At 56.8% G+C, this 21,776-nt stretch overlaps 2 long non-coding RNA genes across 2 annotated transcripts; one reads left to right on the forward strand and one right to left on the reverse strand.

Annotated features, from left to right (window-relative positions):
* Positions 1-11: 11 nt before the first annotated feature.
* Positions 12-3,819, reverse strand: LOC122673795. Its single transcript, XR_006334829.1, has 2 exons — positions 3,448-3,819; positions 12-1,583 (listed from the first exon to the last, which is right to left on the reverse strand). It is a non-coding gene; the product is annotated as an uncharacterized LOC122673795 (long non-coding RNA).
* LOC122673796 lies at positions 3,022-19,534 on the forward strand. Its single transcript, XR_006334830.1, has 3 exons — positions 3,022-3,619; positions 18,029-18,234; positions 19,288-19,534. It is a non-coding gene; the product is annotated as an uncharacterized LOC122673796 (long non-coding RNA).
* The last annotated feature ends 2,242 nt before the right edge of the window (positions 19,535-21,776 follow it).

The raw sequence follows: 21,776 nt of genomic DNA on the forward strand, positions 1-21,776 counted from the left end.
TTGTAGTCTTGATATACAGAAATAAAATAATTAGGGTTTGTCCTTGGTTTTATTTTTTTATTTTAGGTCGTTTTATGTTGGATGGTCTATATCTTCTTTACTTATTAATTATTTGTATATTAGCAGTATTTTGGAAATGGAATATCTGGGACTGAAGAGAAATGGGCAGTTACTCTTAACTTGGATTTTCTTCCTCGGCTATTCTGAGCTTATTTATTTATTTGTATGTTCCAATGGCTAAATATTTGCATTAAATTTTTTTCCCAAGTTTGTGTTGGAGTCATACCCCAAATCATTGTGATTGGTTCTGTTCTGCCCTAGTAAAGCCACAGCTTCTAAACGTCAGTTTATCACGTTGTTTAAATGTCAACAGTTGAGACAGGGCAGTAACAGGCTATGGTTCAGAATCTGGTATACCAGACAGTGACTCCTGGCATCTGAAATGCCCCAGGTGAGGCTTCGAGAAGGCTGGCCGGAAGCCGCACCCCCACCTCAGGCCTTGGGGAGAGCCAGGCTCGCCCGGTCCCCGAGGGCCTAGTATTAGATTACTGAGAAGCACTCAAGTAAGGTCCGCCCTTCTCCATCATCCTGCCTGCCATTTCCTGGTCCGTCCTGGCGTCCTGCTTCGTGCTGCTGTGTTGGTGCTCGTGCCAGGGAGAACCGCTGAAGGAACACTGTAACGCAGAAAAATAGAAGCTAAAGGCCTGGAACCAGAGCCACGCTGGTCTTCTGCTGGTGTCTTAGTCACCTGTCCCGAGTTCCTCTGCTCCCGGTCTGAAAGACTTTCAGGAGCAAAGCGAAGGGTGCCCCAGATCACACAGCCTCTCTGCCACAGAGAGCAGCAGACGCCCCCGGAGTTTGTCCTGGGAAGAGTTAACGTCCACTCCCCAAACAAGGTGAGTTGTTGAGCCCGCTCTGGGCTTCTGAAGTTTCTTTCCCGGTGTCGCGGTGGTGGCCAGAGTGCACAGCTGAGGCCGGTGACCAGCAGGCGCAGGTGGGCAGTCAGGAGAGGGCTGAGAGGATGGAGGCGGGGCCGGCCGGGAGCCCCTGGTGCCCTGGAGAGCCGTGGACCGCCAGAGGCCTCTGCTTCCAGAAAACTCGGCGAGTTCTTAGGCCTGAGTACTTTGTACCTCAGCTTACCTATCTGTGAAATGGGGACAATTAAATACTGGTCTCCCCCAAGACCGATCCACTTCAGCACCTGTTTTTGGTAACCAAAAGAAATTCAACAAGGATTTGTGCTTTTACCAAGAAAAAAGTGCAAAAGGTGAAGACTGAGTTTGCTCAGCCTGTCTTGCAGGGAGCGTTTCAGAGGCAGTGTCCACCCCACAGGGAGCGGCCCCGCCCAGCTCCTTCCTTCCCCGGGACCACATGAAGCATCTCAGCGTTGAGCTGCCACGGTGTGAACTGTGTCTGTGAGCATCTGGGCTTGGTCCGTTTATCTTGTGCGTCTGTGAGCAAGACGGCTCCTCCAGTGACTGCTGCTTCCCTGTAGGCCTCTGCGACTCAGGAACGGTCTCCGTTGGAGAGTGGGGGACCCTGGGCTTCGGCTTCACAGGAGGGTTACACAGCTTTGATGAGGGCTGTAAATAAGCTTTTGATGTCAATGTTTATAAGCATAATTATAGAACTTTGTTTTAACTTAAGCAGTTTGATGTCTCAGGTAGCAGATATCACCTTTTGACGTTTGCACCTTGATTGTAACATTGTCACCCTTAGGCAACACCGTTCCCTTTTCCTCTGAGACCATGAGCAGAAACGTCAGGCTTCAGCGCCTCGTTTCTCCGGGTGACCCCACCTCTGGGAGCACGTGGGGCTGCTGGCAGCACCCTTGGGACGGCGGGTGGCTGCGCCCCAGCAGGCAGGCAGGAGTGGTGAGGAACACGGGGACCAGCGCCTGTGAAATGAGTGTACCGAGACATTGATGCTTTATTACCTTTCATGCGTCAGATGAAAAGTCGCTTGTGATGTGGCACCTGGAGAAGAGGCCAGCCTGTCCCGACATGAGTGTCTGAGGCCCCACCTTCCCTTCCCCTTCCCGCCCCCTCCCCCTCCCCCGTGCCCGCCCACTACCCGGGGCCCCCCAGGCCTGACCCCCCCGCCCCCGAACCCTCAGGAGGCTGGGCCATGGAGGGAACCGTGCAGGTTAGGGCCCGGGTCATGGCGGGTGGTGTGCGGCAGGACAGGGCCAGCCTTCGGGGTCCCTGCCAGGGGCTGTGTGGCTTGGGCGTGCCGCCGGGGGAATCTCACCGAGGCCCAGTGACCAGGGTTTGGGGGCGTCCCATGGGCTTCCCAGGTGACATCAGAGGTAAAGAACCCACCTCCCACTGCAGGAGACAAGAGATGTGTTTGATCCGTGGGTTGAGAAGATCCCCTGGAGGAGGAGATGGCGGGCCACGGTCCATAGGGTCACAGAGTCGGGCACGGCTGAGTGACTTAGCACGCGTGCACACACATGTCTCTATGTTGCACCTGTGTCCCCCGGGAGAGCGTAGCCCACAGTGCGGGCAGGGCTGGCCCAGAGCTGGGGCTGCTGAGTGCTGGGGTAGGAGCCCCACACGTGCCGCGCTTTGGGGATGATTCCGGGCACCCAGGGTGTGCACTGCTGCTGCGGCAGCGGCCAGGCCGGCCGCCTCTCCACCCCTCGGCCCTCCTTTCCCTGGGACCCCACACCCGCGGAGCCCTCTCCCCATGCGGCCGGCAGGGGGCGCTGGGGCTGCACACAGCACACCCAGGCCCGGACGTGTATGTGCATGCTTGTACACACACACACACAGAAGGGGAGGGTTCCCGAGGGGAGGAGGGCCTCAGCCCGGTGTGGAAGCACGGAGGACTGACGGGACAGACCAGGGGACATGATCTGGCCTCCCCGCCCTGTGGACGCCCGCCGTGCGCGCTGGCCCTGCCCCCGCCACTGCACCACCTTCGGCACGCGATGCCCTCTGGGGCCACCCAGCCCACTGCAGGCAGCCCTGAGCTCGTGGGGTCTTGGTTCCCCATCCCGGGATGGAACCCGCTGCAGCGGGAGCGCGGGGTGTCAGCCCCTGGCCCGCGGGGGGGGGGGGGGGGAAGCCCCGCCCTGGTGTATTTGGTGTCCTTTCCTGCTTGGCCTGCTGCTGGTTTTCGGTTTAAGTCTTTTCTCAGCCCCTCTCTCTGCTGGGCGTGTTTCCCCGGCTGCAGGCCCTCCCTGCCTGCTAGCCCCAGGGCCCAGCGTTCAGGGCGGGCTCTTCAGGGACCCCACCTTCCTACCCGACCCCACGTCCCCTCCCTCCATTGTCCGTGGTGATTTTAGCTGCTGCTTTTGTTCAGAGTTGCACACGCAACTGTTGAGTCTGTTGATTCTTTAATTTGATAAAAATACAAAAAGAACTCCCCAACCCCCACCCATGGCCGCCTGAACCCTGCACTGCGCGCCGCGTGGCACAGAGGTGGACGTGCAGGACTCACCAAGGTCTGACGCTCAGCTGAGCAGAGAGAAGGACAAGCGCCGTGTGCAACTGCGGGGCACACAGGCCCAGAAGGCCTTGTCGCCTGTCTGGGGCTCGTCTCAGCTGGGGGCCTTCCTTCCGAGCCGCTCCTGGACTCCTGGGGCATCTGCATCCCGCCGTCATCGTGGCGGGTGGGTCCCCTGCAGGACCGCGGGGCAGGTGTGGACGGAGGAGGAGACCCCGGGCCCCTCTCGGGTCAGGCATCTTCCCCGGGGTCGGCTGGGCTGAAGGGTGAAACCCGAGGACCAGGAGGCGGCCGTGCAGAGACCGCCGGGGACAGGGGTGTCTGGGTTCAGCGAGGCGGGGGAGGGGCGGGGCCTGCAGGGCGAAGTGCCTGCCCACGGTCGCTGTTCTGAGCTTGCCGCACGTCTGGGGGCAGGGGCAAAGCCCGGCACGGAGAGTGGCTGCTGGCCGTCCAGGGTCTCTCTGGAGTGCAGAGTCGTTTGGTGAGCGCGCTGGGCAGGGACACCGAGGTCAGCACGGCTGCCGACCCTGGCCCGGGGCTGCTGCCTGGGTCACTCAGGCAACACCCGTGCCAGCCTGGTGACCGGGCCTCCTCAGCGCTGCGGGGCTTGAAGAACACGTTTCCAACCTGGCTGCCCCTGGGGGTGGCGCCTGGAGGCGGCGCTCTTTCCAGGCCCAGCCGAAGCGGCCTCCCCAGACCCCCGCAAGCCGCGGGGTCTCCAGGGGGTCTCCGCCGTCTCTGGCACTGAGCGCCTTGTGTCACAACCTGCTGCCCCCTCACCTGTCTCTGCCACTGCACTCCCCCAGGAGACATCAGCCACCCTCTGGGCACCTTCTGGGGCGTTACAGCCGGTGGGGGCAGGGAGACCCTGGCAGGAGGCGGGTGGAAGGCTCGATGGCTGTGCCCCGCCCGCCCATCCCGGACGCCCCCCGGCCCAGTCCCCTGTGAGGAGCAGCCGGTCGAGCGAGTCCGAGTCCGTGGTTCCGGACACCTGATCTCGGCCTCTGCTCTCATCCGCCAGCTCACACCCTCCCCAGAGGCGTCCATGCTCAGTTTCCATGAGCGGGAGGCGCCAGACTGTGCTGAGGGGTTTGCAGAGCACATTCAGTCTCCAGTAACTGGAGACAGAGCTTCAATTATTCAAGGCGTCGGCAGAAGCATCGGTCGCATGAGGCACTGCCATCTGTGCCAATGCCCAACCCACAGGGACGTGCAGGTGGCCCACGGGTGGGGAACGTGGCTTCTCGCACCCTCTGCGGGGCTTCCAGGCCACGCAGTGCCCAGCGCCACCCCCCAGGGCTCAGCTACCGGGGCGAGCGGGCAGCGTGGGGCATGTGGGTGCCATGTCCCCAGGCACCAGCCCCAAGGGGAGGCCATGGCCGCCCCGAGAGGTCATGGCCCCCCAGGGAGGTCACAGCTACCCCCAGAGGTCACGGTCCTCCAGGGAGGTCACGACCCCCATGAGAGGTCACAAATACCCCCTGAGGTCACGGCCCCCCAGGGAGGTCACAGCTACCCCCAGAGGCCACAGTCCTCCAGGGAGGTCACGACCCCCATGAGAGGTCACAGCTACTCCCTGAGGTCACGGTCCTCCAGGGAGGTCACAGCTACCCCCAGAGGTCACGGCCCCCCAGGGAGGTCACAGCCCCCCAGGGAGGTCATGGCCCCCATGAGAGGTCACAGCTACCCCCAGAGGTCACAGCGCCCCAGGGAGGTCACAGCTGCCCCCAGAGGTCATGGCCCCCCAGGGAGGTCACAGCTGCCCCCAGAGGTCATGGCCCCCCTAGGGAGGTCACGGCCGTCCCCAGGCCTGCGAGCTGATGTCCAGCGGGAAGGGGTCTCAGGCCGACAGTGGACAGTGGCCCGCAGCATGGGTGGAATTCCCACCTCCCGGGAGTCCCGTGTGTACTCTGGCAGCCTGCCCAGGGAGCACAGTGGGTCCGCAGGTCGGCACGGGCAGATAGTGGGCAGAGGTGCAGCAGGGTGACCAGCTGCACTGCCGGCCCCCCAGGTCACCGGGCATCTTCAGATCCTCCTCCAGTCACTCCAGGGCCAGGGGAAGGAGGCGGGCCTGCTGGGGCAGAGGGCAGAGGGCAGCTGGATCCAGGTCCAGATGCTGGAACAGCCCGAGCCCGAGGTTGGGGGTCAGGACAGAGCGTTCGGGTCAGGTGGACTCTGCCCAGCCCAGCCCAGCCCTGGGGGCAAAGAGCCAGAGAGTCTGCAGACAAGAAGCGGGGTGGACACTGCGCGCAAGGACAGGGGTGGTCCCAGGGGGAGGGGAGGCCGCTCGTCACCCCTCAGTAGCATGGGGGCCACCAGCGGGGCTGCACCCAGCCGTGGTGCACCCCATTATCCCGGGGGCTCCAGTGGGAGCTGAACGCCGCCCTCTGAGGCGCCTCGGGGTGGCAGGGCAGCCTTCCCTGCCCCAGAGCACGCTGTGCCCACTCTGGGACTGCCATGACATCTGGGGCCGCTCGCCTGGAGCAACCCTCATCCTGCCCCTACCGGCGTCCTGATGCCTGGCCTGTGAGCGCTCCTCGAATGTCACCCCAGGCTTCCCGACTCGGTGAAGTGAAATCACACTTGCACACACCCCACGTGAACACTGGAGACCATCCACGAGCTGTTTTCCTGGCCCTCCCGAGGGGTGTGGGGCCAGTCTGCTCTGGGCCGCTGGGAGCAAGCCTGCTCAGGGTCGCTGCCCTCCCGATCCACGTGTCCGGGGGGTAAACGTGTACCGGGGGACCGGGAGAGGGGAAGAGCAGGCCCCGGGGCTGGGGGGTGGCGCACTTGGGCCTGGCCCGCGGGGCGCTGGGCTGAGGCCCCCTGCGTGGGTGCCCCCACGGTGGCCGCCCTGGGAGGTCCACTCCCTGAGTGCACCCTTTGGGCTCCCGGCGGCCGCACCCCACATGAATCAGGGCTGCCCGGCTGGGTGGGGCCCCAGACTCCATGACCTAATGGCGTTGTCTCTAATTGTGGCTCAGGTCTGCTGGCACACAGGCTGGCCCAGGGGGTGGGGGGTGTTGTGCCCAGACTGTTGGCTGCAGGCCCCCCTGGGCCTGGAGTTCTAGCCACCTGTTCACAGCCGCTTCCATCTCCCTGATGGCCTCCTGGCAGGCAGGGCCCTCAGCCAGTCACTCTGCATCCCAGGGCCTTGCCCTGGGTGTGGTCAGAGTTCTCAAAGCGTTGGATGAACAAGGGCCTGATACAGCTGGGAGGGCAGGGAGCGATGACCAGGGGGAAGGGACCATCCCCGGGCGGGGCGTCCGGCGTCCTGAATTCCTGACGGGTCTTCATCCTTGAGAGTCCAGGGTGGGAAGTCAGAACACCTGAGAATTTCCACGACTCTAATGCTGATTGCTTAAAATGACTGAATCATTTTCCTCTGATAGGTTGTGTTGAAAGCTTGAGGGCCGGGGACTTCCCGGTGGTCCGGTGGTTAATTAAGACTCCCGGCCTCAAAGGCAGGGAGCTCAGTGTTCCACCCCTGGTAAGGGGGCTAAGATCCCACATGCCACTCGGTACCCGCCCCCCCCCCCCCAAAAAAAGTTTGGTGGCTTTTCTGTTTCCTTTATTTTTATGTATTTACGTTTTTGACTGCCCTAGGCGGCTTGTGGAATCTGAGTTCCCCAACCAGGGATTGAACCCCGGCACCCAGCAGTGGAAGCACCAGGAAGTTCCCTTTGCTATTTTAGAAAGATATGATAATAAATGCACCATTCTCTATGATTTAAAACAGCTCTGGCCACAACTTGGTAGACTACCTTTATTGTTCTCAAAATACTTGCAGCATTTCTCAGACCCTCTTCATCACCATGGATGTTTAGAGAGTTCTGTTTAAGGAGGAACATTAGGTCCGGGACGACGTGATGAAGACCCGGACCCCCCGAGGACGCTGCTCCTCAGTGCATCCCGCAGGGTTTGAATGGAGCGCTATAGTCGGCCTATGTGCCGACTGCGCTGCAGTTTGTGGGCAGGAATGACTCACGGGCCCTCGGGCACATTCCGCCCTGCCAGCGACTAGCAGGGAGGCTGCGTGGACCTCTCCCACACAGGGCACAGCCCGGTTCCTGAACCTGCCCACACCGCCGTCCCCATTCCCAGCGCTGACTGACTCCAGGGGCTTCCCCAGCTGGCAGTGTCTCTGTGTTGATTAGCAAGCTCTAATTCTTCCGGGAGAATGATCATCTGTTTTCCCATCTTACTGGTTTCTCTTGAGATTCAAAAATACATATGAATTTCCTGAGAACTGGAAGGAAGTTCTGTGGGGAAACAGGACTCAGTCAGGCTTGGCCGTTGGCTGGCCAGCCGCAAATCGGTTAGCGGGTCTCTGAGGCCAGCACCCTGTGGGCGGAGCCGCTTGGGCACAGCCGGGGTGGCCTCAGGGGGCAGGGTAGGGGCTGCAAAGGACTCTAGACTGGCCTTTAGGTTCCTCCTGGCTGGGGCTAACAGTACTTCTCTCGGGAGTAATCAAACAAGTGGGCATTGAGACATCTATTTGGCACAGGGAGAAAAGAGAGGTTCTATTTCGATTTAATTTTTGTTAAAAAATACTAAAAATTTGGGCTTTATTGATATTTCATATATAGATCCACTTTAAAAAAAGAAATTTGGCTTTTCATTTTTGTTACTCAGTCACTAAGTTGTGTCTGACTCATTGCAACCCCATGGGTTGCAGCATGCCAGGCCTCCCTGTCCATCACCATCTCCCAGAGCTTGCTCAAACTCGTGTCCCTCGAGTGGGTGATGCCATCCAACCATCTCATCCTCTGTTGTCCCCTTCTCCTCCCACCTTCACTCTTTCCGAGTATCAGGGTCTTTTCCAATGAGTCAGCTCTTCACATCAGGTGGCCAAAGTATTGGAGCTTCAGCTTCAGCCTCAGTCCTTCCAATGAATACTCAGGACAGATTTCCTTTAGGATGGACTGGTTGGATCTCCTTGCAGTCCAAGGGACTCTCAAGAGTCTTCTCCAACACCACAATTCAAAAGCATCAATTCTTCAGTGCTCAGCTTTCTTTATAGTCCAGCTCTCAGATCCATACATGACCACTGGAAAAACCATAGCCTTGACTAGATGGACCTTTGTCAGCAAAGTGATGTCTCTGCTTTTTAGTATGCTGCCTAGGTTGGTCATAGCTTTTCTTCCAAGGAGCAAGAATCTTAATTTCGTGGCTGCAGTCACCATCCACAGTGACTTTTAGAGACCAAGAAAACACTGTCATTGTTTCGATTATTTCCCCATCTATATGCCATGAAGTGATGGGACCAGATGCCATGATGTTCGTTTTTTGAATGTTGAGTTTTAAGCCAACTTTTTCACTCTCCTCTTTCACCCTCATCAAGAGGCTCTTTAGCTCCTCTTCACTTTTTGCCATTAGAGTAGTATCATTTGCACATCTGAGGTTGTTGATATTTCTCCCAGCAATCTTGATTCCAGCTTGTGATTCAGCCCAGTATTTCGCATGATGTGTTCTACATATAAGTTAAATAAGCAGGGTGACAATATACAGCTTTGACAGACTCTTCCCCATTTTGAACCAGTCTATTTTTCCATGTTCAGTTCTGTTGCTTCTTGACCTACATACAGATTTCTCAGGAGGCAAGTAAGGTGGTCTGGTATCCCCATCTCTTTAAGAATTTTCCACAGTTTGTTGTGATCCACACAGTCAAAAGCTTTAGTGTAGTCAATGAAGCAGATTTTTTCTGGGATTCTCTTGCTTTTTCTATGATCCAACAGATGTTGGGAATTTGACCTCTGGTTCCTCTGCCTTTCCTAAATCCTACTTGTAGATCTGGAAGTTCTTAGTTCATGTACTGTTGAGGCCTAGGTTGAAGGATTTTGCACTTTTCTTTGCTAGCATGTGAAATGAGTGCAATTGTGTGATAATTTGAATATTCTTGGCCCTTGTCCTTCTTTGGTATTGAAATAAAAGCTGCCCTTTCCCAGTCGTGTGGCCACTGCTGAATTTTCCTAATCTGCTGCTGTATTGAGTGCAGCACTTTAACGGCATCGTCGTTTAGGATCTGAAACAGCTCAGATGGAATTCTGTCACCTCCACTACCTTTGTTCTTAGTAACGCTTCCTAAGGCCCACTTGACTTCGCAGTCCAGGATGTCTGGCTCTAGGTGAGTGATCACACCATCATGGTTATCCGGGTCATTAAGACCCTTTTTGTAGTTTTTCTGTGTATTTTTGCCACTTCTTCCTGTGTGCTGTTTTGGATCTGTCAGGAACCCTCTGGCCCTTATTGATTCTTGAATATTCAGGAATTAAGAGGAGAGGCACGCCTTTCCCGGGGCTGAGGAATCCAGGCATTTCTCATTACAGTGATAAGTACCCTCTTCCTTATTATGAGCCAAATGGTAAAAGGTGATTGTTTGCAACTCTCTCTTTGATAGGGATCATCTTATGTTTTGTAAGTCTGGAATTTTAATCTTTGTCTTTGCTGAGAATAACCACCTTGTAAGACAGTATATATGCCCACACCATGTTGATTAAAATACCTTTGCTCCATCAGAGCTTTGGTCCCCGTGTCTTTCTCTCTCTCTCTATTTCTAGCTAATTCCTTGGAGCACGGAGGACCGCTGAGCTCAGTTTCTTTCCCGGGCTTCTAAGACCCTCTTGAGAAGGCGCACTGCGCCTTCACCCACTGGAGAGGGCGCCTGGTGCCTACGTGCAGCAGCGCGAGCCCTAAGAACAGGACTCTATTGGCTTTCTGCGTAAACCAGGGGATATCAGCCTCTTTCTCTCTCTTACTCTCTGGGCCACCAGGTTCCGGTCCATTAAAGGACCAACAAGCGCTATCAGCCTCTTTCTCTCTCTTACTTTCTTATTGTCGACTCCGGACCACTAGGTTCCGGGCCATTAAAGGACCAACACTTCTTCTTAATATCTTCTGTTTCTGTTAGGTTCATACCGTTTCTGTCGTTTATTGAACCCATTTTTGCATGAAATGTTCCCTTGGTATCTCTGATTTTCTTGAAGTCTTTAGTCTTTCCCATTCTGTTGTTTTCCTCTATTTCTTTGCACTGATCGCTGAGGAAGGTTTTCCCGTCTCTCCTTTTTATTCTCGAGCTCTGCATTCAGTTGGGTATAGCTTTCCCTTTCTCCCTTGCCTTTTGCTTTTCTTCTTTTCTCAGCCATTTGTAAGGCCTTTCGCTCCCCTTAAGCCTTTTTTTTTTTTCTCTCGTTGAGACACCAGGGCTCCAGGGCCCCTGTGCATGTGGGCTGTAGTTCCCAGGTCAAGGATCAAACCTGAGTCCCTGCCCTGGAAGGCAGATTCTCAGGGGTGTCCAGCATGTTAGGTCTTAATCTGGGGACAACACTTAACTTTCAAAGCTGACAGCAAGGGAGGCCGACCTGTTACAAGCTTGATGGGGCCTCAGGAGGCGGAGGTTTTAGACACACATCACGGCCCACACACACATTTATCCATCGGGGTGTCCAGTCGTAGAGGCCTGAAGGCCACCAGCCAGACCAGGAGCAGCAGAGCCGGCCCCCGAGGGTCCCTGAGAGAGCCAGGGCTGGGGGGCGCCTCCCGCCGGGCCAAGGGGACCCCAGGCCCAAGAGGCCCTGCCGCGCCTGGTGCGGGGGCTGGCGCCCTGTGCCTGGCCTGGCCGGCTCTGGTGTGGGGTCCCCGGGCCGTTGTTCTGTCGCTCAGTTGTGTCCGACTCTTGGCGACCCCGTGGACTGCAGCCCGCCAGGCCTCCGTGTCCCTTACCGTCTCCCTGGGTGGGGTCAAACTGAAGCAGGCAGGGGCTCAGGCAGGGCTGACAAAGAGGAGAGAAGCCTGCGATAAGACCCAGCGTCAGAGGGATTTCATTTCCCTGAGGCAGAGAAAGGGCTTCTTGTTTGCAGCCTCCTCCCCCACACGCCCATTGTAGGAGAGGACAGAGCTCGCCCAGGTGGCCAGGGCAGGCGCTCGGCTGGCGGTGGGGCCTGAGGTCTCGTCTGAGCTTTGCCCCCAGCGAGTCCCTATGTGTCACCAAGGGGGGGCTGGGCAAGCACCCGCGGCCCTCCTCAAGGCAGAAACAGGCCGGAGGCCGCCCCCCAACTCACCCGGGGACCCAGCGGTACACTGAGGAGAGCTGTAGATTTTTGTTGGGCCACCGCCTGGAGGGGACGTCCAGGAGCCCGGCCCGTGGAGCGGTCAGTGCTGGCCACCCCCTGGCCGCACGGAGACCCAGAGAGGACGCGGTCCCGGGTCCCAGGACGCCCGGATGCCACCCGTGGAAGCAGGCCCATCCCAGCCCCAGGGCGCGGGACAGGCATCCTGAGAGGCCCGCTTGTCCTGCCCGAGGCTCCTCACACGCAGGCCTTTCTCTGGGGACCCGGGGCCTCCGGCCAGGCCCCTCCCGCCCCGCCCCTGCCGTTCCCAGACCTGCCCCGGCCCTGAATGGCCCTCTGTCTCCCCAGGCGGAGTCAGCGCCTGGACGGCAGCCGCGGCGGGAGCGTGGTGGGGGCGGGGTCTGCAGGAGGGGCGGGGCGCCGAGAAAGGTGAGGGGCCGTCTGCCCGCTGGGGGGCTGCTGAGAAAGGTGAGGGGCCGTCTGCCTGGGCGGGGCCCGAGGCGGCCCGGAGTCAGGGCGGGAGGCCGCAGGCACACAGCTGGGCAGGCCAGGGAGGTTCAGGGCGTGCCCCCTGCAGAACCGGCCTCAAGTCCACGGCAGGCTGACCGGGCTCCCTGCCCACAGCCCTCACCCACCTGAGGCCGCCAAGGCTCCCAGAGGAAATGCAAATGTTTCCGGAACCGGGGCAAGCATCCAGGGCAACCGGTCGGTCACCTGGGACGCCTGTGGCCTGGAGGGCGGCCCGAGATCGGGGCCAGGAGCACCGGGCATGAGGAGCAGCCTGGGAGGTGCAGAAGAAAGGCCAGGCCCGATCTCCGGGGCTCCCAGTGGGCGCCGGGCCCGGGGCACCAGGGCTGAGCCCTGAGGACCCTGCGTCCACCTGTCTGTCTGTGCGTCTGTCCACCTGTCCGTCTGCTCTTGGATGCGATGGGAGAGGAGCCGTGGGTGCTGCTGCCAGGCGCTCAGAGGGGCCGGTGACAGTCACCTGTTGGGTCGTCCCTTGCGGTCACCTGGCGCCTGCTGGGAGCCCAGCAGGGCGACCTCTGCAGCGTCTGGGGGAGGCCCCTGCCCCGGGTGCTGGGCTGAAGGAGAAGGGGTGCTGGCAGGGCCTGTCCTGGGTGGAGACAGCCCCAGGGGGACAGTCTAAACAGATTCCCGGGGTGTTCAGCCTCAGCGGGGGAGGGAATCCTGCCTGACTCTGCCTCCAGGGTGAACCCTGGGGACAGACGCTCAGTGAGAAGCCAGAGGCAAGGAAAACACTGGTTCCAGCATATGGGATCCTGGGATCGTCAGATTCCTAGATACAGAGGCAGAAGGCGGGGCCTGAGGATGGGGGTGGGGGGAGGGGTGACATGTTTGATGTGGAAGGTTCCGGAAATTATGCAGATATGGTGGTTGCACAACCACCTGACCCAGCGACTTTCCTGGGGCTCCAGTGGCTAAGACTCCATGTCCCCAGGCAGGGGGCCCGGGGTTCGATCCCTGGTCAGGGAACAAGATCCCACATGACTCAACTAAGACCCAGTACAAATAAATAATGTGAACCTAAACTGTGCACTTAAAACTGGTGACAGTGGTAAATTTTATGTTGGGAGTATTTTTACTGCAATCCAAAAAAGAAAAGAAATCCAGAAGTGAAGGTAAATGACAGATCAGCAGGCAAGAGAAGATAAGAGCAGAGACAGGGGCAGGGCTGGGGGGCAGGAAGTGGCACTCTGGGAACCGGCCGGAGCAGGTCTGCCCCTCCCGGGAGGCTCCGCGGACAGACATCTGAGGTTGGCATGGCCCGTAGGTAAGGGACAGACAGTCACTGCCTCGGGGTGGAGGACTCATTCGTGCTGTTTGAATATTTACTGTGGGCCAGTGCTAACATCACAATTTAAAACACTGGTTTTAAGAAGGAAATGGCACCCCACTCCGGTACTCTTGCCTGGAAAATCCCATGGATGGAGGAACCTGGTAGGCTACAGTCCATGGGGTCACAAAGAGTCGGACGCGACTGAGTGACTTCACTTTCACTCTCACAAAGCATCCCCAGGTAGTCCAGAGGTTAAGACACCACGCTGCCAAGGTAGAGGCGCAGGTTTGGTCCCTGGTCAGGGAGCTGACAAGTCACGGTCCCTGTGGCTAAGTAAATGAAAAGGGTTTCCCAGGTGGCTCAGCTGGTAAAGAATCAGCCTGCAATGCAGGAGACCTGGGTTCAATCCCTGGGTTGGAGAGATCTGCTGGAGGAGGGCGTGGCTACCCACTCCAGTATTCTTGCCTGGAGAATCCCATGGACAGTGGAGCCTGGAGGGCTACAGTCCGTGGGGTCACAGAGTCAGACACGACTGAGTGACTGACACGTCCACTTTCACTTTCAAACCAAAGACACACCTAAGGGTAAGGGTTAAGGTGCCCGTTGTTACAGGGCAAACCTCTTTGTCCCCAGACCTTCAGTGAAGGGCGATGGGAGTTCCCGTGACCCGGTATGAGCCTGCAGGGAGCATGCGTGTACAGGACCGGGAGTGTGCACATGTGTGTGCCAGTGTGCGTGTGTGTCTGTGGCACTACTGGCCCCAGCAGGCCTGGAGAGCCATCCACGGGGCACGGGGCGCTCACACGCCTGTGAGTTGGGCAGCTTCCCCTCGCTGTGGCACCAGAGCCCGGAGCCTCCACACCAGCTCTGCAGGGGCCTGGGCCTCGGCCGAGGGGCACCGGGCCGCGGGCAGGAGGCACTGGGAGGCCCGTGGTCAAGGCGATGGAGGCCCGGCCGCAGCTCCAGCCCCGGTGAGCACTGGGCGAGGCCGGGATCTGCAGGCTCAGCCCTGGTTGCGGACGGCAGGGTGGGGCTGCCCGGTCGCCAACCCCAGGGCAGGCCCCGGAAAGTCCTGGGCCAGCGTTGGACGGTGGCCCAGGTCCCCACGGGCGAGAGGGTCAGCCTGTGCCCGCGGCATGGCCGTGCCCGCCGTCAGCAAGTGAACCCAAAGGAAGGCAGGAAGGGGCGCCTATCTTATCAGGACTGCCTGGCCCAGCCTCCCCTGCGCCTGCCTCGGGCCACGTGCCCCCAGGAGCACCTGGGCACAGTCGGCGTTGACCTCCACTCGAGAGCCCGCTGGAAACTTCTGGAAACGTTCTGATCCGTGGTGGAGCTGGGCCAGGTGAACGCACTGCTGCCTGGGCTCTGAGGGCAAGCGAGTCCTTCCTGGGACAGGACCTTCATCCCCACCGCCCCGGATGCAGAAGTGACAGGAGTCCATTTCCCAAGGGGTGTCCCGGCCCGGCCCTTCTCTCAGGGTCACCTCTCCAGGTCTGCAGGGGTTTAAGTGCAAAAGGCAGAAATGTCAGAGAAGCAAAGGTGAGTCACAGATCCCAACGCAAGCATCCTACCCGGACCTGAAACTGTTAGTCACTCAGTCGGGTCCAACTCTTTGAGAGTCCATGGACTGTAGCCCACCAGGCTCCTCTGTCCATGGGATTCTCCAGGCAAGAGTACTGGAGTGGGGTGCCATTTCCTCCTCCAGGGAATTTTCCCAACCCAGCAATTGAACCCGGGTCTCCTTCATGGCAGGCAGAGTCTTTACCGTCTCAGCCACCAGGGAAGCCCTATCCCACTTGATCACCAGCCTAAAAACTGTCTCAGCTGCCGCGTGAGTCCATCAGCCCTCCTCTCCTCCCAGCCCCCATCCTCGCGTCCCAGGGTCATTCATCACCTGTCCATTCGAAGGCCGCCTCTGGGGCGTCTGGGTGCGGGCGGCCCCGCACCATCTGCAGGACACGGGGCAGACGAAGCCCCTGACCTCACGTGTGGACCCTGAGTCTGCGTTCCACAAGCAGGGTTTCAGTTAGAGCTCTGAAAAGTGCTGTGAAGGAAGCCTACGGGCCCAGCCCAGCTGGACTGGACAGAGCCCGAGTCCACTCACCTGGTGAGCAGCAGAGCCCACCCCTGACCCTGGGCTGCAGTGCAGAAAGCTGCAGTGTTTGCTGCAGGGCCTACCAAGGAGAACCGGCCATTCGGGCTCAAAAGACCCAAACTCCCAGAAGGCCCTCAGGGGAGGGGCTTTGAAGGCGAAGTTTGGGGTGAGGGTTGTAGCTCATGCATTTCCTTCTGCCTGGCTGGGGTGAGGGGAGAGGTTGGTGCTCCAGGAACCCCGGTCATCAGCCTTCTGGGGTCCGGTGCTGTGGTCAGCGCTGGTCACGGTGCTCCCTGTTCCCGCCGCCCAGAGGCGTGCCTCGGGCTGTCACGCAGGTTCCCTGAGGAGGAGCTAGGACGCGTCTGTGCGGAACCGTCCTTGCTTTCCTTGCTCGACTGTCTTTCTTTTGTCCCCGTTCCATTTTCTCATGTCCCTGATTAGTCACTGCATGCGTCCACTCTCTGGAACTCAGGGAGGGCCTCGGAGCCCAAAGCCTTTCTCCACAAACAAGAAACAGGACAAACAGGACCCGAGGGGCTTCTGCACCCAGGAGGGCCCCAGAGGGTCCTGCTTGGTTTCAGGGCCAGCTTTTCCCCGATGCTCCTTAACCCCCAGGGACACAGGGAATAAAGGGTGGGACGGCACTCACGAGTGTGGCAGAGGAGCTCGGTTTGGGGGGGCCTGGCTTCGTGGAAGCCTGTAGAAGTGCTGGCAATTTGGACTCTGAGAAGTGAGGACCTGGCCAGGGAGTGGGAGGAGGGGGCGGGGAGGATGGCTGCAGGCGTGGGGAGACGCTCAGGGGAGGGGCGAGGCCGGGAGAGGACACTGGGCGGCGCTCCCTGACCCTGGCTGGACCTTGACCTCGGGGGAGCCTGGGGGTGAGCAGGGCCCACTGGCAGAGTGGACTTGGGCTTCGGGTGCTGAGCGGCTCTGGCCCACCCCTAGCCCCGCTCGGGGCCCAGCTGACCCGTCCCCCCTGTTCGGGGCACGGCCGCCGGGCTGGGAGAGTCCACATCATACGGGGAGGCCCTGGGACCTGACCCAGCGTGACATCCGGCCCACCGAGCCCTCAGAGGACAGCCAGGCCCACCCGCCCCACGAGAGAGCATTAAATCCCCGGTTTAAAGCAGTCGATGGCCCCGGGGCCTGCAAGGGTGTTCACTGGCTTTAGCTTCCTTGATCCCAGAAGGGCTCGTCCCTGACCAGAGGCCAGGTGGCGTGCAAGGTGGGCGCCTCTGCGTTCACAGGCAGCACAGGTGTGCAGAGTCGGTGGGCCCACGCTTGTGACCCCCTGCCCCACCCCGCTGCCCCCAGCCCTGCCTTTCTCTCACCCCTTCCACAGGATTCTCCTAACAGCCCAAGAGGACCTGCGATCACCTTGCAGTTCCCATTGATCGAGCTGCCTAATCACCCGTGGTGGGGAGCCGTCGACACCCGCTCTGAGGGCATTGTTTCGTTCTGCTGCGTGTGGCCTTTAAGCTCCCTGACCAGGGTGCTCCTGCGCCCCGGTACTGGGAGTGCAGAGTCTTAACCACAGGACCGCCAGGGAAGTCCCTGAGGGCACTATTGCTCCATCCCCCCTGCTGGTGAACTGGGAATTCCCGGGAGATTGCAGGTGAAGTTTCTGTGAGAGCAGAAAGCAAAGCTGAAGAGGAAGCTCCAGCAGCAAAAACCCTGCGGAGGCTCAGGCTGCTGAGAACGCCCTGGGGCTGTTTTCCCTGGGCCAGAGGTCCTTCTCCTGGGCTAGCACCCAGGGAGGGAGCGACTCCCTCACGACTAGGGTTTGTTTCCGTTGACCCCTTGAGTTACCGCCTGCTGAGCAAGGGCCACGTGGGCTCTCGCGCCCCTGGGACCTATAGCAAAACGTTGTCATCCTGCTAAGGCCGTTACAGGGGAGCGTCTGCTCACAGTGAAGACCAGCCCCCGAGCTGTCACCCACGCTGAGGCCCAGGACACCTGACCTCACCGGAGGCTCGGCCTCCCCAGGGACGTCCCCGCGTCCACCAGCCTGTAATCCCGGTGGCCCAGCGGGGTCACCTGTTCTGAGGCCGCTCCATCCCCAAGGAAGACGGTCCTGCCTTTCTCTCGCTCACAACTCCTTGCTCTGCCTTCCTTCTGCCTAAGAAAACGATCCACTTTGCGCGGCCTCCCGCAGAACCTCCTCTTCACCAGATGGGACGCGGCCCATCCGTGAAGCACTTCACGGAGCCCATTAGATCTGGAAGCTTCCGGGACGTCCCTGACGCTCCAGTGGTTAGGACTCCATGCTTCCACTACTGGGGGCCCAGGCTCCATTCTTGGTCAGGGAACTAGGACCTGCCTCAAAAGAGGACACCCCCCCCACCTCCGCAGAAAAAAATAAAAGATCTTCAAAAGTACTGGGTCGAACAATAAATGCTTTAACAATATTGATCTTTGAAATTGAACACAACAGGCGTGGCTCTTCCATATTCTGAGTGTGGGGACCACGTTTGACTCCAACACCTGACTGGGGCCCCTCCAGCAGCAGCAATTATAATTTGCTTATTTATTGCCAGGAGGAAATTCAGGAGCACTGACCGTGGGTCTTAGTCAGTTAGAGTTGCACATGTGTGTTTTGTCTCACTTTTCTAGCAGCCATGCTTTCCATCGATGTCCGGGTCTGCTGTGTGCACGATGCCTGGGGCGGCAGCCCACCAGGAGGAGCCCCGACCTGGGAGGTGCAGCCTCCGAACAGAAAAGGCCGTCTTTACAGGTCTGCATTCTGGGGAATTGAACTGTGTTTCCAGAAAGACGTGTTGACGGCCCCGGACTTGTGAATCCTTGCAGATGTGATCAAGGTGAGGTCCTCCTGGAACAGGGTGGCTGTGTAAGGAGGGGGCCGTGTAAGGCCGTGTAAGGAGCCACAGGGAGAAATCCCCGAGAGAGGCAGATACCGCAAGGATCGCCAGCCACCCAGAAACCAGGGAAGGCAGAGGCCACCGCTTCCTTCCCTTGGGTTCCCAGACCCATTCCAGTCTGTGCAGATGTGTGTGTGTGCGTGTGTATCTGTGTGTGTGTGTCTGTGTGTGTACATGTGTGTGCATGTGTGTCTGTGTGTGTCTGTGTGTGTGTCTGTGTACATGTGTGTGCATGTGTGTCTGTGTCTGTGTGTGTGTCGGTGTGTTTGTGTCTGTGTGCATGTGTGTGTACATGTGTGTGCATGTGTGTCTGTGTCTGTCTGTGTCTGTGTGTGGGTGTGTTTGTGTCTGTGTACATGTGTGTGCATGTGTCTCTGTGTGTACATGTGTGTGCATGTGTGTGTCTGTCTGTGTGTGTGTCTGTGTGACTGTGTACATGTGTGTGTGTGTGTCTGTGTATGTGTGTGTGTGTCTGTGTGTCTGTGCATGTGTGTGTGTACGTGTGTGTGTCTGTGTGTGTGTCTGTGTATGTGTGTGTACATGTGTGTGCGTGTGTGTCTCTGTGTGTCTGTGTACGTGTGTGTGCATGTGTGTGTGTCTCTGTGTGTCTGTGTACATGTGTGTGTCTGTGTACATGTGTGTGTGTCTGTGTTTGTATCTGTGTGTGTGTCTCTGTGTGTCTCTGTGTGTGTCTGTGTACATGTGTGTGCATGTGTGTCTGTGTGTGTGTGTGGCTTCCCTATTTGTTGATGTTGTTGTTTAGCTGCTAAGTCATGTCCGACTCTTTGCGACCCCGTGGACTGCAGCACGCCAGGCCTCCCTGTCCATCACCAACTCCCAGAGCGTGCTCAAACTCATGTCCATCAAGTCGGTGATGCCCTCCAACCATCTCATTGTCCATCGTCCCCTTCTCCCACCTTCAATCTTTCCCAGCATCAGGGTCTTTTCCAGTGAGTTGGCTCTTAGCATCAGGTGGCTTCCCCATGTCAACAGGCGATTCCCGGACACCAGCGGCTCTCTGAGAATCCAGCTCAGCATGGACATGGACTCAGACCCGACCCTGAAGGGCTCAGTCCCGTGGGACACCTCTCCCTGTCAGACACCCAGTTGCAAGTCTGTTGTCATCTGTTCAGTTCAGTCGCTCAGTCGTGTCCGACTCTTTGCGACCCCGTGGACTGCAGCACACCAGGCCTCCCTGTCCATCACCAGCTCCCTGAGTTCACTCAAACTCATGTCCATGGATTCGGTGATGCCATCCAGCCATCTCATCCTCTGTCGCCCCCTTCCTCTCCCACCTTCAATCTTTCCCAGTCCAGGGATCGAACCCAGGTCTCCTGCATTGCAGGCCGATTCTTTACCAGCTGAGCCGCCAGGGAAGTCTTGTCGTAACCTGTACTTCTGACTAGCTGTCTACATATATGCATGCATTCTAATAAATTTTATTGGGGTATAGTTGATTTCCAATGTTGTATTAGTTTCTCCTGTACAATAAAGTGACTCAGTTATATATATACACATATCCACTCTTTTTTAGATTATTTTCTCATATAGGTCATTGCAGAGTATTGAGTAGAGTCCCCTGTACTGTAGAGGAGATTATTAGTTATCTATTCTATATATAGCAGTGTGTATATGGGCTTCCCTGATGGCTCAGATGGTAAAGAATCTGCCTGCAACGCAGGAGACCTAATTCAATCCCTGGGTCGGGAAGATCCCCCGGAGAAGGAAATGGCAACCACTCCAGTATTCTTTCCTGGAGAATCTCATGGCCAGAGGAGCCTAGAGGTCTACAGTCCATGGGGTTGTAAAGAGTTGGACACCATTGAGCAACTAACACTTCCATTTGGCTGTGCATGTCAATCCCAGTCTCTGTTGCTTCCCCTCTTCGCCGTGCTGGTAACCATAATTTGCTTTTTACATCTGTGGCTTTATTTCTGTTTTGTAGGTATGTTCATTTGTACTTTTTTTTTAGATTCCACATATAAGTGATATCCTATGATATTTGTCTTTGTCTGGCTTATTCCACTTAGCATCATAATCTCTGGGTCTGTCCTTGTTTCTGCAAATGGCATTATTTCATTCTTTTTCTGTGACTGAATAAATATTCCATTGTATATATGTACCACATCTTTTTTTTTATATTTTATTTTTAATTCAAAAAAATTAAAAAATTTTTATGTAGCAAAATATATCAGCACTTTGTTGTTTTTGGATTTCACTTCTTACTTAAGAATGTCATGCCTAACTCAAATTTATAAAAAAATCATGTACACTTCTAATGTTTACACTTCTAATATTTCTTGAATTCATATTTATAAATGGAATGCAGTAGAGCTCTAGCATTTTAAAAAATTAATAGCCAAGTCCCACCATCATAATTAACCCATTCTGATTTTTTTTTCCATTCTGATTTTAAAATATCTTAAAAAAAAAAAACTTTTAATTTTTTACTGGGGTATAGCCAATTAACAAACTAAGTTTCAGATGAACAGTGAAGAGACTCAGCCAAACATATACGTGTATCCATTTTCCCCTAAACCTCCCACCCATCCAGTTCAGTTCAGTTCAGTCTCTCAATTGTGTCCACAGCACGCCAGGCCTCCCTGTCTGTCACCAGCTCCCAGAGTCCACCCAAACCCATGTCCATCGAGTCGGTGATGCCATCCAACCATCTCATCCTCTGTCGTCCCCTTCTCCTCCTGCCCTCAATCTTTCCCAGCATCAGGGTCTTTTCAAATGAGTCAACTCTTCACATCAGGTGGCCAAAGTATTGGAGTTTCAGCTTCAGCATCAGTCCTTCCAATGAACACCCAGGACTGATCTCCTTCAGGATGGACTGGTTGGCTCTCCTTGCAGTCCAAGGGACTCTCAAGAGTCTTCTCCAACACCACAGTTCAACAGCATCAATTCTTTGGCGCTCAGCTTTCTTTTTAGTCCAGCTCTCACATCCATACATGACCACTGGAAAAACCATAGCCTTGACTAGATGGACTTTTGTGGACAAAGTAATGTCTCTGCTTTTTAATATGCTGTCTAGGTTGGTCATAACTTTCCTTCCAAGTAGTAAGTGTCTTTTAATTTCATGGCTGCAATCACCATCAGCAGTGATTTTGCAGCCCCCCAAAATAAAGTCAGCCATTGTTTCCACTGTTTCCCCATCTATTTGCCATGAAGTGATGGGACTGGATGCCATGATCTTAGTTTTCTGAATGTTGAGCTTTAAACCAACTTTTTCACTCTCCTCTTTCACTTTCATTAAGAGGCTCTTTAGTTCTTCTTCACTTTCTGCCGTAAGGGTGGTGTCTGCATATCTGAGGTTATGGATATTTCTCCCAGCAATCGTGATTCCAGCTTGTGCTTCCTCCAGCCCAGCATTTCTCATGAGGTACTCTGCATATAAGTTAAATAAGCTGCCACATAACATTGAGCAGAGTTTCCTGTGTGATACAATAGGTCCATGTTGGTTATCTATTTTAAATACA

Source organism: Cervus elaphus, chromosome 18 (genome assembly GCF_910594005.1).
Source record: "Cervus elaphus chromosome 18, mCerEla1.1, whole genome shotgun sequence".
NCBI classification, from domain to species: Eukaryota; Metazoa; Chordata; class Mammalia; order Artiodactyla; family Cervidae; genus Cervus; species Cervus elaphus.